This window comes from Theropithecus gelada, chromosome 6, assembly GCF_003255815.1.
Source record: "Theropithecus gelada isolate Dixy chromosome 6, Tgel_1.0, whole genome shotgun sequence".
In the NCBI taxonomy this organism is placed as follows: Eukaryota; Metazoa; Chordata; class Mammalia; order Primates; family Cercopithecidae; genus Theropithecus; species Theropithecus gelada.
In genome coordinates, this window is record NC_037673.1 from 93,814,426 (window position 1) to 93,831,455 (window position 17,030).

Here is a 17,030-nt window from a genome sequence, read left to right on the forward strand (position 1 = left end):
TGAATATAAACATTCTTAAATAGTAATTATTGAGAAAAATAAAATGGCTACTCTTCTTTGAAGAGTTCTAATATCCAACAACAACATCCTTAGCTTTATAAAGGAGAGGAACCTTCTAAGGTGCTGACTCCATTCTCTGTACTACCTTCCTCCCACCAAATGCCAGCAAAGTTAAATGGTCAGAAAAATATATATATATGTTTATATCTATATATATATAAAACAGGGTTCTAATATATATATAATATATAAACATAATTATATTTAATATAATTATATATAAACAATTATATATAATATATAATTGGAACAGGGTTAGGATAGTGTTGGCACACTCATGTCATCTTTCCACACCATAGAACAATTTCATACAATTAAATATAGAAATATTTATGAATTACCTTATGTATTAGTTTGCTATAGCTAGCATAACAACATGCCAAGCCTCTTTCTTCGGTTTCAAGATAGCTACCGTCTTGCTGCCTATTTACATGGTTTGTGCCTCTGTGAATGCACAGCCCTGGTGTTCCTCTGTGTTTCCTATTCTCCTCCTTTTTTATCCTGTTCTTTTCTTTCTTTCTTTCTTTTTTTTTTTTAGATGGAGTCTCACTCTGTCACCAGGCTGGAGTGCAGTTGCACGATCTCAGCTCACTGCAACCTCCGCCTCCTGGGTTCAACCAGTTCTCCTACTTCAGCCTCTCAAGTAGCTGGGACTACATACACACACCACCGTGCCCGGCTATTTTTTTATTTTTATTTTTTATTTTAGTAGAGACAGGGTTTCACATGTTTCCCAGGTTAGTCTCGAACCCCTGAGTTCAGGCAATTCGCCCGCCTCGGCCTCCCAAAGTGCTGGGATTACAGGCGTGAGCCACCGTGCCCGGACTCTTATTCTCCTGTTATAAGGACAGCAGTCATGTGGAGTAGGGCCAAATTTAATAATCATATTTCTATCGAATTACCTCTTCTAAGACCCTCTTTCCAAATACAGGCACATCCTGAGGTACTAGAGGTGAGGGCTTCAACATATGAATTTTGGGGGCATCCAATTCAGCCCATACACCATACTAGCAGCTAGATATTGAAAGGATACGAAAATGGCACAGTCCTTTATTTCAATGAGCAGAGAGCATGAACTTTTTTAAGGAGATAAGTCAGTAAACAAATAATTATATTAGAATACAAGTAGAACAAATGGAACATGCAAAATGTTGTTAAAGTTCAAAAAAATGAAAGGATTACACCCATTTGGAAGGATCAGGAAAGAGCTCATGGAGCAAGTGGGGTTTGAATTGCCAGAATTATAAGATAATAAAATGCATTCTTTTAAGCCACTAGCTGGTAATTTATTACAGCAGTCACAGAAACCTAATACAACATCCTTTATTAAGTTAAGGAAAGTTTAGGTGATTCCAAGCTTTGTGAGAGTTTTTATCATTCATGTCTAAAACACCTAAAGCAACGGCAACAAAAGCCAAAACTGAAAAATGGGATCTAATTAAACTAAGGAGCTTCTACAGAGCAAAAGAAACTACCATCAGAGTGAACAGGCAACCTACAGAATGGGAGAAAGTTGTTGCAATCTACTCATCTGACAAAGGGCTAAGATCCAGAACCTACAAAGAACTCAAACAAACTTATGAGAAAAAAACAAACAACCCCATCAAAAAGTGGGCAAAGGATATGAACAGACATTTCTCAAAAGAAGACATGCATACAGCCAACAGATACATGAAAAAATGCTCGTCATCACTGGCCATCAGAGAAATGCAAATCAAAACTACAATGAGATACCATCTCACACCAGTTAGAATGGCAATCATTAAAAAGTCAGGAAACAACAAGTGCTAGAGAGGATGTGGAGAAATAGGAACACTTTTACACTGTTGGTGGGATTATAAACTGGTTCAACCATTGTGGAAAACAGTATGGCAATTCCTCAAGGATCTAGAACTAGAAATAACATATGACCCAGCCATTCCATTACTGGGTATATACCCAAAGGATTATAAATCATGCTGCTATAAAGACACATGCACACGTACGTTTATTGCAGCACTATTCACAATAGCAAAGACTTGGAATCAACCCAAATGTCCATCAGTGACAGACTGGATTAAGAAAATGTGGCACATATACACCATGGAATCCTATGCAGCCATAAAAAAAGGATGAGTTCGTGTCCTTTGTAGGGACATGATGCAGCTGGAAACCATCATTCTCAGCAAACTATCACAAGAACAGAAAACCAAACACCACATGTTCTCACTCATAGGTGGGAATTGAACAATGAGATTACTTGGACTCTGGAAGGGGAACATCACACATTGGAGCCTATTATGGGGAGGGGGGAGGGGGGACGGATGGCATTGGGAGTTATACCTGATGTAAATGATGAGTTGATGGATGCTGACAAGTTGATGGGTGCAGCACACCAACATGGCACAAGTATACGTATGTAACAAACCTGCACGTTGTGCACATGTATCCTAGAACTTAAAGTATTATAAAAAAGAAAAAGAAAAAAAATCAGCAAAATAAAACTGTCGTTTTTTTTTTTTAAAAAAAAAAAAAGCTTGTTTAATTACTTAAAATTCATTTCTGATGCTATTGATATGATCATGTGACTTTTCTTTTTTTGCCTTTAAATGGCTAAGTTACTGATTATTTTTTGAGTATTAAACTAGCCTGGCACTCCTAAAATAAATCACACTTGGTCATGATGTATTATCATTCTTTTATGTACTGCTGGATGTGATTTACTAAATGTGTTTTATTGCAGACATTTGCATCTTGAGGTTCATGGGAGCTATTCATTTATAGTTTATTTTTTCCTATATTTTGTTATCAGGACAATGAAGTGAAATGAGAAATGTAAGAGATTTTGTAGAATTGGTAGAATTCTCCCCCAAAACCATCTGTGCCTGGAGTTTTCTGAGTCCTCAGATAGTTGTGTTTTGTGTTTTGTCTGCAGATTTTAGTTATAATTAGTGTAATCAGCTCAGATATGTTCTAATGGGCCTACTCAATGTATGCTGACGTGCGATGGTTGGGGGTAGCATTTTTTTATGTGGCTTGGTTTCTGCTTGATTCAATGTATTTCTAATACCTGGGTATTTGTGTCTTTCATTATTTATGAAAAATTTTCAGTTGTTATTTCTTCAGGCATTATCCCTTCTCCATTCTTTTTCTTTCTCCATGTCTTTTTCTGGGCCTTCAATTAGTCAGGTGTTAGCACTTTTTATTATTTCCTTCTTATTTATTAATTACTCTTATAATTTCTGTACATCTGAGTAATTTCTTTGGATATATCTTCCACTGCAATAATTCTCAATTGTACTCTGTCTACTTTGCTACTAAACCATTTATTTTTAAAATTTTAATAATTATATTTTTATTTTTTTAAGTTTATTTTATTTGTTTCTGTGATGGCAAATTTTATGTGTCAACTTGGCTAGGCAACGGAGCCCAGTTGTTTGGTCAAACATTAACATAATGTTTTGTGAAAGTATTTTGTAGATGTAATTAACATTTACAACTAATTGACTATATGGAAAGGAGAGTATCCTCAATAAATTCGCTGAGCCTCTTAGTTGAACACCTTAAGAGCAAAAATGGATTACCTTAAGAAGGAATTCTGCCTCAACTGTAATATAGAAATCCTGCCTGAGTTTCTAGTTTGCCAGCCTGTCCTGTGGGTTTCAGAACTGACTCTGGAACATGAATTTTGCCTGAGTTTCCAGCCTGCCAGACTGCCCTACAATTTTCAAATTTGCAACCCTCCACAATCACATGTGCCAATTTCTTAAAATAAAGCTAGTTAGGTGGTAATAATAGATAGATAGAGAGATAGATAGATAGATAGATAGATAGATAGATAGATAGATAAACAGAGGGTTGAATCAAGTCTATTGGTTCTGTTTCTTTGGGAAATCCTAACTTATCAAATTAGTCTGGACATTTTAACAACTTATTAATTGCTATTTTTGTTATCCCATTTTTATTGTGGTAAACATTTCCAATGTAAGAATTTCAAATTTGTATCTGATACTTGAGATTTTAGGATCCTTAGGAAATCTAAATCTATTGTTTATTGCTTTAATGAGTCTATTCCGTGTTGATTTGGTTCCTTGTATGTCTGACAATCTTTATGAGTTCGTATTTGATTAGTTTGATTATGTGGATAATGTGCTGACCAAATTTGAGGGTGTTTTCTTCTTGACAGAAATTTGCATTTGCTTCTGTTGAAAATCAGGCAGTTTTACCAAATTGAAGCTATTTCCACCCTCTCTTTTGGTCTCAGGATGTCTCATTCAGCTGCTCCTACTTTGTGTTATTGGCTCAAGTCCTAATTCAGGCACCCCTGCAAACCACTCGCTAATTTCGGGATCAGCGCCTGACTTCATGTAATCATATTCTTTGTGTTTTCTGATCATATATTTTTGGTTGCATGAGGACTGTCTTACTCCCTGGGAGTATATATTCACCCATATATGTACATTCACATTTTATGCAGGATCTAATTATTTTGTAACAGGAAAGCCTCCTCAAAATATCTGGTCTGACATACTGCCAGCAGCACACTGCCAGTTACTGAGGATTTTGTTAAAAAATTATGCAGATAATTAACAGATAATTGGGTAGTTCTGGAAATAAAATGTAATTTCATAATAATTGAAAATCTATAGAATTTGCTTAAAAGAAACATTTCAGTACGTTAAATTATTTTTTAATCCTTTGAACTTTGTTTCTAATACAATAATGTCAGATAATTCTAAACTTGGATATAAAATAGGGGGTGGCTGAACAAAATGTATCTCTAGAATTCTATAAATTCAACTTTGGGTTATTTACCACTCCAAACCGCAATATTCAGGACTGTATTTATCACTGGAGATTTACAGAGCAAAAAGTCTGCTTGAAACATCTTTATATTTGGAGAAATCTTATTTTTGGCAGCAGGGGAAAAAACAGTGATAAGAAGGACCATCAGTCAAAAGATAAAAGATTTTTTCTTGTCTATGAATCATAGATTCATGGAAACTGAAGTTGAAAATAACTCAATAGTCATCTAATCCATTCCTTTCTCAAAAAAAGAATTAATGTCTTAAAGGAAAGAGTCTTGTTATTTTCATTTTTTTTTAAGATTCCTGCAGGCCTATCTTTCCTTTTTAAATTATTCTAGTTATATTATGATTTGTTTGACATGAAAGTCTTTCAAAACACCAGGAGTTAGAATGGTAATATTCTGTTAAAATGTTCAGAATAGGCCGAGCGCAGTGGCTGACGCCTGTAATCTCAGCACTTTGGGAGGCCGAGGCGGGAGGATCATGAGGTCAGGATATTGAGACTCTTCTGGATAACACAGTGAAACCCCGTCTCTACTAAAAATACCAAAATTTAGCCGGGCGTGGTGGCAGAAGCCTGTAATCCCAGCTACTCCGGAGGCTGAAGAAGGAGAACGGCATGAACTCGGGAGGTGGAGCTGGCGGTGAGCCGAGATCGCGCCACTGCACTCCAGCCTGGGGGATACAGTGAGACTCCATCACAAAAAAAAAAAGAAAAAATAAATTAGAATAAAATATAAATCAAGAAAAAAATATATTATATAAAATTTAGAAACTTTTTGTCAGCTGATATTATACAACATCCTAGGTCTCAAATAAAATAATAAGTAGGGTGTGTCCTAAATAAGTGCTATTTTAGATAACAGATTAATCATGCAACTTCTGTCCATGATATAAATAAGACATATTTGAAACTTATAGTATACTTTGTAGCTTAACTTCAGAGTAACCACAAGTGAACATATACATTATCTTTCCAGCCCACAGCCCAAACTGTTCTTCAGTAGCTCATCCCCTTTTATTATTTAATTGGACTCCCTGCACCTGTCCAAAGCACCGTTCACATTTAGTGACTAAATGACCTTCTAAAACATAGATTTGACTTCATCATATGACAATTCAAAATGTGTTATGTTCCATTTCCCTACTAGTAAACTTTAAATACAGTTCATCTTGAGCCCAACTTTCTACTTTCATTTCCCATGTATCAGTGTTCCTTCTTCCTTCTGTGTTTCCTATGGTTTATTTATCTAATCCTTCTGCTATTCTCTAAACATGTCCTCCAATCTCTGGACTATTTGCCTTTGAGTGTTTGCCAGTTGTCATCTCCTCCCTTACCTGTATCTCTGTAACCACATGTCAAAGCTCTAAATATTCCCTAAATCTCATTTCAGTTCGTATCTTCTTTGAACGTCATTCCAGAATCCTTTCGTTAAAATAAATATCTCTCCTCTGTCCCCTTCATTAATATTAATGTCTTCCTCCATTATAGTATTTAGTATAGCACTGTATTTGAGGTGTAGATGTAAATACATTAAGCCTACTAATTTAGGCACTCAATTGTAGGGAATCACATAGTAGTCATCTTTGGTTTCTTCTATAGAACTTGCATTGTATAATTTACTATTAGCTTTTTGCTACTGGTAAGAATTAACTAATTGTTTTTATGACTCAGAGATTTGGACAGACATAAAAATATAGCGTATGAGTTATATATATTATTTCTGGAGTCAAAAAAATTGATATAATCCTTATCTAGCTACATAATAAGGAGACTCTGACAATGTACTTAATCTCTCTAGTTTCAGTTTCCTCATAAATAAAATAAATTTACGATTATACCCAACTAACAAGATTTTTGTGAGGATCAAATGTTATGCTATTAAAACATTTAGCATAGTTCTTGCCATAGTAAACATCCAAAAATATTAGTTATTATTAGTTATGATTATTTTTATAATCATAAAATCAACCACACCATTGCTATTTAAATAAATCACAATAAAATAAAAAAGGATACAAGTATGTGATAGAACTTGGAGATACTGTTTAGGTGTCATAGACACCTAAATCTATGTCATGTGACATACAATTTTAGGCTGTGGACTCGAAGAAGATCCTATGATAGAAAATTCTAATTATAAATAAACCAAGAAAAAATAAAAATTTGCCTCTAGTTTCTTCACTCTCTTTTTCTTTCACACACACACACACATACCTATCTCCCCCACCCCCCAAATCCTACCACAGACACACACACAACTAGATCTTACTAGGTGCAGGCATTTCCAGGTTCTTTACTGAATGATTTTACTACACCTCTGCTGGAGTTACTATTGCGAAGGGCAGTTTACCAAGCCTTAACTATAAACTGCATAAACATGAGTTTCTGAAATATTGGTACTACTACTCTTTGAATATGTGTAAATCTAATTAAAAGGAGACCTTGGGCTTGGAAAAGGCTTCCCACTTAGCATTCCTGATATAGGCATGAATCAGTCCTTTCCCTTGTGGATCATCTGGGATCAGACTGGAATTTTTCACAAGAAACATTTCTAAGCAGCCAAAGGTACCACAAGCATAGTGACAAAAAACAACTATTGAAAATGAAAATTTTAAAATATACTGGAGTTCAAATGTTTTAACCAATTACTCGGCAATAATTTTGGTTGGATTTGTCTCACAGAGCTTCCCAAAATGAAAGTCCATAACACCTCGTCATGTTCTTAACTAATTTGAAAATTCTGCCCTAGAGATCCAGGATTTCAATCCACAAGCCATTCGGATATGAAGTATGCTTCTACTCTGACAGCAGTGCATGAACTATAAAGGATATAGAAGAGGCTCCCCACCAACTACCAACCCAAATTTTAAAATGGAGATTGCTGTGTGCTAACATCAGTAACAAAAAAAAAAAAAAAAAAAAGAAGAAGAAGAAGAAGGAAAATAAAGGGATGAAACATGCAGGGAATAAGAAAAAACATGTCATCCAGCTTCAAAGATGTAAATTAGTTCTTTTGAAGTAGCACAGATATTTGAGGCTGTAAATTACAATGTCAAATTAGATAGAAATCTTCAATATAGTTCAGTCACAAAATCATGCAGGGTTCTTTTGGACTTAATACTGAGAAAGATTGTATCTCTTGTTTCATACAACAGAGAGATGTGATGTGATAGTATTTTCCATGTGAATGATGGGCCTGCACCTGGAATACAGCATTCATTTGTGCTTCTTGGTGCCCAAAAGATCTACATAAATTAAAAGGAGTTCAGAGGAGGTGGAGAAAAAAAATGATTAGTGAAATGAGAAATTTGATGGATGGACTGAAGACAAAAAAAGATATTAATACATTTGATATTTTTGTCTAAGCAAAGCCCTTAAGGGAGAATTTATTTATGAGGGAAATCCTACTGATACCAGAAATTTCTGAGCCTTGGATTGAGCAAAGAATATGGACTTGGATATAAATTAATCTGTAATGTTTTGGACATATACCAAAATAATGAGATGAAATTATGAGTAAACATATTATCTGTGAAAACGAATTAGTGGCCAAGAAATGCTACTCAAAGTGTTGCACAGAGGATTGCAGCATCAGCATCCCTCAGAAAAGCAGAATCTCAGGTCCCAACACAGAGCTTCTGAGTCCAAGTCTACATTTTAACAAGATCTCCAGGTTATTTATCAGTGTACAATAAATCTTGGAAAATGCTGGTAATATATCAAATAATACGTTTGGGGCAGGGCTGAGTTTAAATTTTGACTTTGCCTCTTAGTAGCTAAGTGACCATGAATAAATCACGTAATCACTACATACTTAAGATTCCTCATCTGTAAAAGGAATATAATTATATCAATTTAATGAGAGTTGCATTGAAGATTATTGAAATAATACAAATAAAATATTTCTCAGAGTAGAGGGGGACCTGCAAATTGTAGCATGTATAAATGGTATAATAGTTGACTGTCTCTGAGAAAGGGAAAATGAAATATGGGAGAAAAAAAGAGGAAATAAAAGAGAAGAATAATAAAAGGGAAAAGTGAAGAATTACTAAAAGATTATATTCTAGACAGCAGTGAGAGCAGTTTACCATCTTTCACCCATAAAATTCAGTCCCCACACCCTGGGTATATTGTCTGCTTTATCACTAATTTTTTTCTACTTTCTCTTTAGAATAGTTAAGTATTCTTTTGCCTTATTCTGTGACTCAAACATTCTCTCAATGTGTCACACCTATGACACCTCCCAAAAAGCAGTGACAGGAGACCTGCTTAAACCTTTTGAGTGGGAAAGTTGGAAATCATTGTATCCATGTATCCCTACACATTGATGTTCACTAGAGCTCTGATTAAGCTGAATATTGTGCAATGTCAATGTCTCTTTTTGTGCAAACTCTTGAAGAGAAGACACACAAAAGCTGTCAGAAGACATTGATCTCCGAAAATTCTACAAAATGAAATTTCCAGTTCTATTTGAGGTCTTGTTGTGGGGTCTAGAACTAGACGAAGGGTTGATAATGAGATTGTTAAAGAAAAAAGTATTCTAACACTTGCTAAAATGATAAGGAAGACTTCATTGAGGTCTCATGGTGTATATATCAAGACTATCACAATAAGGGAGAGAGAGTGGGCTGAACTCCAAAAACAGCAAAGACCGCTGAGGATTTATAGCCAATGAGCAGAGTATGGGGTAAAATACTGAGTGAAAATTACAAGAAGAAATGACAATATTAGGGGGATTATTGCTAAACCAATTTAGGGTTCTTGCTGAAGGTAGGTCAGGGTCATCAGAGATCAAGGGTAGGAGATGAAGAATTTGATCAGATATCAAGGGTGAAGGATCTTCTCTAAGCTGCCTGAGCATGATTTGTGCTGAAACTGTTACGGAGACAGAAGACCGTACGCAAGGATGAGATCTAGTTGAAAAGAGTACTCAGAGGAGCCTGACTAAAGTTTGAGCAAGGAAGCAGTCTTTGTCAAAGGTAAGTACACGCACACACACACACACACACCCCAAATGGAAATTAAACTCCCTAAACTGCCACCAGGCAAATGTCGTTTTCTAGGGACATGATAACTACAAATATTAGTGAATAAGAAGAAAGGCCTTTAGGAAAGGGTCCGTCAAACAGCATACGATATAATTTCAAGAGCAAAGGGATGACTTGCTATTGCTGGCACTAACCAAAACAATACACAATGAAATAACGAAACAACTAAAACATTGTCATGGCTTAGAGAAGCTGGAAAAGGGGGAAATACAATACTGATGTGTGTGTGTGTGTGTGTGTGTGTGTGTGTGTGTGTCACAGACAGTGAAAGAGAAGTGGAAAGTTATCACAAAATTTAAAATGAGAGAATGTATTATTGTTAGATGATTCTTTGAAGGTTATTATGTTCCAACAACGTCAAGAAGGCAATATCACTCTCTGACTTGCTCTCATTTGTAATACGTTTCTACTCACATCAAATAAAGGAGTTAAGTGTGTGTTAATGTCAATGATGCTAATATTTTTACGGGTACTTGTACCTCCAACACTAGTGTCTCTAGGGCAATGGCTGTTATCAAAAGTCAAAGTACTGTATATTTTGTATCAAAAAACTACAAATTTTATTATATATTATATATTATATATCATATATTAACATCTTTTACTGATTAAAAAAATCCCTTTTCTACTAAAACAGTGAAATGTATCACAAAGCATATTTTTCACTTCAACAATTTTCTTTTGTAAAAGACTATTTAGCTTTAAGATCATTTATCTTGTATATGAAAATGAATTTTCTCACAGTGACTCGCATTGTTATTTAAAATGCCTCTGTAATGCTAAAAAAAAACAAACAAACAAACAAACAAACAAAAAAAACTCATGTAATAGAATTCTCTATGAGCAGGTAGCCCATCAAAATTATTTCTTATTGAACAAGAGTGCCCTATGGAGGTAGCCATAATTTACATTAACACAAAATTGAGAAACATATATTTAATTAGCATAAAACCTTATACTATACAGATACATCTTCAGCTTGTATTTCCTTTTAGAAGTTGATAAATTCAAGTTTCATATTTCAGATAGAGTAAATCTTAGGAGAAGAAATAAAATATGCCTAACAGCTGTAGCATAATTAAAATCTCATTTGCTATATATAATACTGAGAAGGGTAAGTAATTACAGAAAAGGAAGTGTATGATACTCTCTTCTTTGAATAATAGGAATTCAGTATTTGGTTCCCTGCTGACAGTCATGTGACCTAAATTTAATATTTATTTGAATATTTGCTATTTATAATGCAGATACATATAATAAGTTTATTGAAAATTTAAAATTATATTAGCACTTGAACTGTTGAGTGTAAATAATTCTTGCTTTGGTGACTTTTTTCCCACTTACACCATGTTTCAGTGAAAATTCAAATAAACATGGTTACAGCATATGTGAACATTTGTCTAATTATTAGTGAGAGAAGAAAATAATGATTTTTCCCCGAGGATTTTAAGTAAACTGATTATTTGATTTCTGAGAATGAATTAAAGGCAAAACACATGTCCCTGAAAAGACTTGTGTTTTAGGCCTTAGCTATCTGCAAAGCTAAAACTTTGGATGGAAAAAGGATTGGAAACAGACGTGGGACAAAAAAAAAAAAAAAAAGGCCCTCAAAATGCATCTTTCATATCCACTTTAATTCGAATGTCACTTAGAGACGTTTTCACAAGAGCAAAGCAGACAGTTGCTTTATCACCTATTAACAGCTCTTTATGAATTACTTTATCTGCTGCTTTCCCAGTGGGCACAGTCATTATGTGGTCATGCCTGTACTATGTATAATGGGAGATGGAGACATGGTGTGGGATCATTATGGGACCCTGTCTGACATTATGGTGAATGTAGGTGGAATTAAATACATGTAGGGCACAATAAAATAGAGGCTGCAGAAAGAGGAACATTGAAAACAAACTGTTCATTCTTGGAAGTTGAGGCTAGGACCTGCCCAGTGGGGAGAAGGCTTGAAGAAAAACATATCTTTTCTAGAAGAGTGCCTTCCTTGACTTTCATCTATGGGACCATTATCAGTGTCTACTGCTAATGTCCCAAAGAGATGACAAAAAAAAAATTTGTTCATTAATCAACACCAAGTTTATTATTTACTGCGAGGAGACAGACTACTACCTTAAGATCGTCTTAGGAGAATCTTGGATGGAAAGGACAAAATTGTGACATTTGTGAGTTTGGGGAATCTAGTTTAAAGGTGCCTTTCAATGCTGAGAGCTAGGTAAGAGTTAGGTTAAGGTTGTGATATGATAGTTTAAGATTAGTGAACACAGTGAGGATTTGAAAGGAAGCTTGAGTAGTAAAAAGTCATTTGGTGATCCAAGTTGGACAAACTATTGAAGAGTAGTCTATTGTTCAGATACATGGATTTTCAGGAAGTAAGCCTGAAATAATACAGTATTTGCCACTTTATATTCCTGGACAAGAAGCTGTTGGAATAATAAAGTTACGCTAATGTGCAACAATGAGTTAGTGGCTAAATGATTTAAATTCTTACTGTGTTAAGAGTCTTAGGAAGCTGACAGCCTTGCTATTAAGAATAACACTTGCAAGATCTTTGATTTTTTGTTGCAAATTCATAATGTTCTTATCTTTATAAGCTTCCAGAAATGAAGCATGGGGCTCACCACTGTCCATAGCATTTGACAAAGAGTACAATGTATGCTGCTCCTTTGATGCTGATCCTGAGTATTGGGAGAGAGAAAATTCAAAATAAGCTGCCAGAAATTATCCATCCGCAGTGCCTCTTATTTTAACACACTGCAACCCCAGTTCATAGTTTGTGCAAGACTGGGATTGCACAGTTTATTTTTAAAGCCACATGCTGACTGATAGAGGTGATATTTATTAATAATACTATAGGTCTAATCCGACTTTGGCACACAAGAACCACAAACATCTGCAAACAAAAAAGCAAGATTCCTTGACTAAATGATAATCTATATGATCAGGAGGCTTTCTAAAGGAGGAAATAGAGACAAAAAAGAAGAAATTACAAGTTACATTTTTGACATTGTTACATCTCTTTTCATTAATAAATATTTATTTTCTATAAGAAAGACATAAATATTGCTATATAGAAATCCTTGTGAATCAATAAATCTCATTAAACATGCAGATATATCTAAACTGACAGCTACAGAGAGACAGCACTTCATTGTGGAAAATATAAAAAAGGTCTCTGAGTCCCAATCCCAGATGTGGAACATGTAAGACTTTTAATAGTTCTAACCTCAATTTACTTTCCTTTAAATAGGAAAAAATATAAACAACATATTTTACAAATTAGTTATGATGATTAGATGAAATACTTGAAAGATATTTGAAAGTTATTTCAGTTAAGAAATAAAAGGTTACTATTAAATTAATTCTGTATAACTAGTTATTTAACATGTAGAAAGATGGTATAAAATTCATTTCTTCACCAAAACAATTTGTCCCCAAGAAGAAAGTCTAAGGTTATCTCAATCATATCTCCTTAAGCTTAGTTTCTTACATTAAAAAAATGAATAACTATCTAGATGTTACATAATGCTGATACATCAAAAGAATAACAATAGACTTAATTCAATGATCAATAAAATTGTCATTAATATCAAACTTTTAAAATCATATTCACTAAATCAAGTATATTCATAGTCTTTACTTGATAAACTAAAGAAAATGAGTGCAGCATCTTATTTTTATAGTTTTTATATTTTTAATTTTTTTGTACTTGAAATTTGATTTTTACTGAAGTTTTCTCATGTAAAACTTAAACACAACTGAAAATATGATTGTCATTTTCAACTTGCTTTCAGTCATTCCTACCTTACCTTACATTTGTTTTTTTCTTAAAAAAATGAAGATTGTTGAAATAATACAAATAAAATATTCCTCAGAGTAGAGAGGGACCTGCAAATTGTAGCACGTATAAATGGTGTAATGGTTGGCTATCTCTGAGAAAGGAAAAATGAAATGTGGGAGAAAAAGAGAGGAAATAAAATAAAAGAATAATAAAAGGGAAAAGCAAGTTAAATCAGAACTATTTTCCAGTAAGGACAGGTTACTTAGGTTTCTGTTGATATTGATTGTGGCAGCCTACAGACCACTAATTTATTATTTTAATTAAGATACTTAGCCTATAGCCGTACCAAATTGAACATCCCCAATCTCATTTGATTTCAAAAGATTCTTTAATTCTGTCTTCAAATTCTAAAATTACATATAGCTTAGGACCACACTCAGCTCTATGCAAGCTAGAATGGAATACAGCCCAAAGCTTCGAGGGAATAGAAATGAAGAGCCTTTCTGTAGGAGCTGGTTGATAGAAAAATGGAGAGGAGAAAAGGAGAGGCTGACAGATGTGGTGGCTCACATCTATAATCTCAACACTTTGGGAGACAAAGGCAGAAGGATCACTTGAGGGCAGGAATTTGAGACCAGCCTAGACAACATAGTGAGACTCCATATATACAAAATTATTATTTGTTTTTAATTAGCCAAGCATGGTGGTGACCATCTGTAGTCCTAGTTACTCAGGAGGCTGAGGAAGGAAGAGTGCTTGAGGCCAGGAGTTCAAGACTGCAAATAACTATTATTGAAACACTGCACTCCAACCTAGGTGCCAAGGTAAGATCCTGTCTCTAAAAAAAAAAAAAAAAAAAAAAGAATCTATGTGACAATAGTGTAATGCAGAAATTGCACTACATATTTGAATAGTTCTTTATACTTGTCAAATGGCTTTCAAGAAGATTGCCTCATGAGATTCTCATCACTGCAGAAGTGAGATTCTAATAGTATTTCCATTTGCAGACTTTTTTAAAAAATGAGATTCAAAAAAGTTGAATACTTTTTCTGAGTCTAATAAATACAAATTGAGAATTAAAATCTGTTGCCTGCTAGAATAGATTTAAAAGGCACCTTATAGTGAAGAAGAATGTGTTTCCGCTTTAAAATTTTAGCAACAGATAATGATTATTTATTAAAGAACGGTCGACCTCACTTTATAAAATGTGGGCCCTTCTAGAGGAACTCACTTCTTCTTTGTTCCTCACTATATCCCCAATAGTAAGCTTAATGTGGAGGATCAAGACCCAGGACAACTTTGGGCCTTGGTACTAGATATGGAGTTTTCTATTTGGTGAAGGAAGAAGATGCAAGCCCTTTGAGGCCATATTGCTTCTCTTCTCTCAGAATCCAACTTCCTTGCCTCATCTCCCTTTCTTGACCAGCTTAACTTATATAGTAAGAGAGGCCTAGAACCATTTCACAAGTGGGGAAAGATCTGTCTTGCTTTCTTCTCTTCAAAATTTAACGAAAAACTTCTAGGATATGGTGAGCTGGAAGAAGTGTTTCTCTCATCCTTATAATGAAAAAGAGCCAGATTAACTTAACAGTTATGATTTTTTTCCCCATTAGAGAGCTGAGTTCAGAGAGCAAACAATGGCCCCAAATCTGAGAAGAGATTGGTCCCTGCAAAGATAAGGGAAACACCAGCACATGCTTTCACGGGTAGACACGACCCAGAAGCAGACCCCTGTGAGATGAATGATGAATTCTAAGTATGGGCTGGTGGGATAGTGTGAAGTCCAGCAAGGAGACCTTGAGGGACATAACATACTCTTGTAGTCTCTCTTCCAGGAACTCAAACAGATACAGAAAGTTCTGGAAGAGCGTTAAGAATATGCCTATTTTTCTGAGAAAGGACAGTCATGAATGAGGAGAAACTTTTGTCCTTAGGGCACTGGAGAAAATGCAGGTCAGCTTGAAGAAGGGAATAGAGGGGAAAAAATACCTTCTCCTGGGCAAAGAGCAGGACTATGCACTGGGCTCACAAATGTGAGATGGGAGAAGAAGAGAATTGAGAGGACCACACCTCTGAGATCCAGGATTTGATGCCAGTTTAAGACTGAAGTTTAATTAGAACAGCAGAGAACACTCTGCCATGATGCCTTCCACCAGCAAACGAACACACTTCAAATTACAGCTAAGAGCAGAATTTGCAGGGAGAGAACAGAAATGGAATATAAGCCGGCAAAAAAGACCTTTTAGAAGGAAAAGCTTTAAGAGGCAACCTAAACTACAGCACACTGATGAGACATTACTCTGGCATACAAATTCCCATGCCAAACACAAGGTATGACTGCAGGAATTTGAAACCCATGGTACACTTAGTGTAACCACAGTAGCAACGTATGTCAAACACAGCACAATGGCTAACCAGATTAACTCAAATAGAAACCATACAAAGCGTGTTTTTAGATTATAATGAAATTCATATAGAAATCAATAACACTGAGGTTTTGGAAAAATCTCCAAATATTTGAAAATTGAACAACATAATTCTAAATAATCCACAGGTTAAAGAAGAAATCTCAAGAGAAATTTAAAAATAATTTGAAACGAATGAATATGGAAATTCAATATATCAAAATTTGTGGTTTGCAGCAGAAATAGTGCTTAGAGGGAAATTTTAACATTAAATGTTTATATTGGAAAAGCAGAGAGGTCTCAAAGCAGTAATTTAAGTGTCTACCTAAAAAAAAAAAAAGGAGAAGAAGAGCAAATCAAACCTAAGGCAAGCAGAAAAAAGGAAATAAAGATAAGATCAGAAGTCAATGAATTTGAAAACGGAAAAGTGATAAATAAAAATTAGCAAAACTAAAAATTTATTTTTTGTGACCAGGTGGTGGCTCGTGCCTGTAATCCCAGCACTTTGGGAGGCCGAGGCAGGTGGATAACTTGAGGTCAGGAGTTCGTGACCAGCCTGACCAATATGGTGAAACCCCGTCACTACTAAAACCACAAAAATTAGCTGGATGTGGCGGTTTCTGTCTGTAGTCCCAGCTACTTGGGAGGCTGAGGCAGGAGAATCGTTTGAACCTGGGAGACAGAGACAGTGAGCCGAGATCACACCACTATACTCCATTCTGGGCAACAGAGGGAGACTCAGTCTCAAAAAAATTAAATTAAATTAAATTAAATTATATTAAAAATAAAAATTTATTTTTTGGAAAGCTAAATAGAATTGATAAACTTCTGGCTAGATTAACCAAAATGAAGGAGGGAAACAAATAAAATGAAACCTACCAGTTTCAGGAATGGTAAGAGAAGGTTACTACTGACCCCACAGACATTATCAGGATA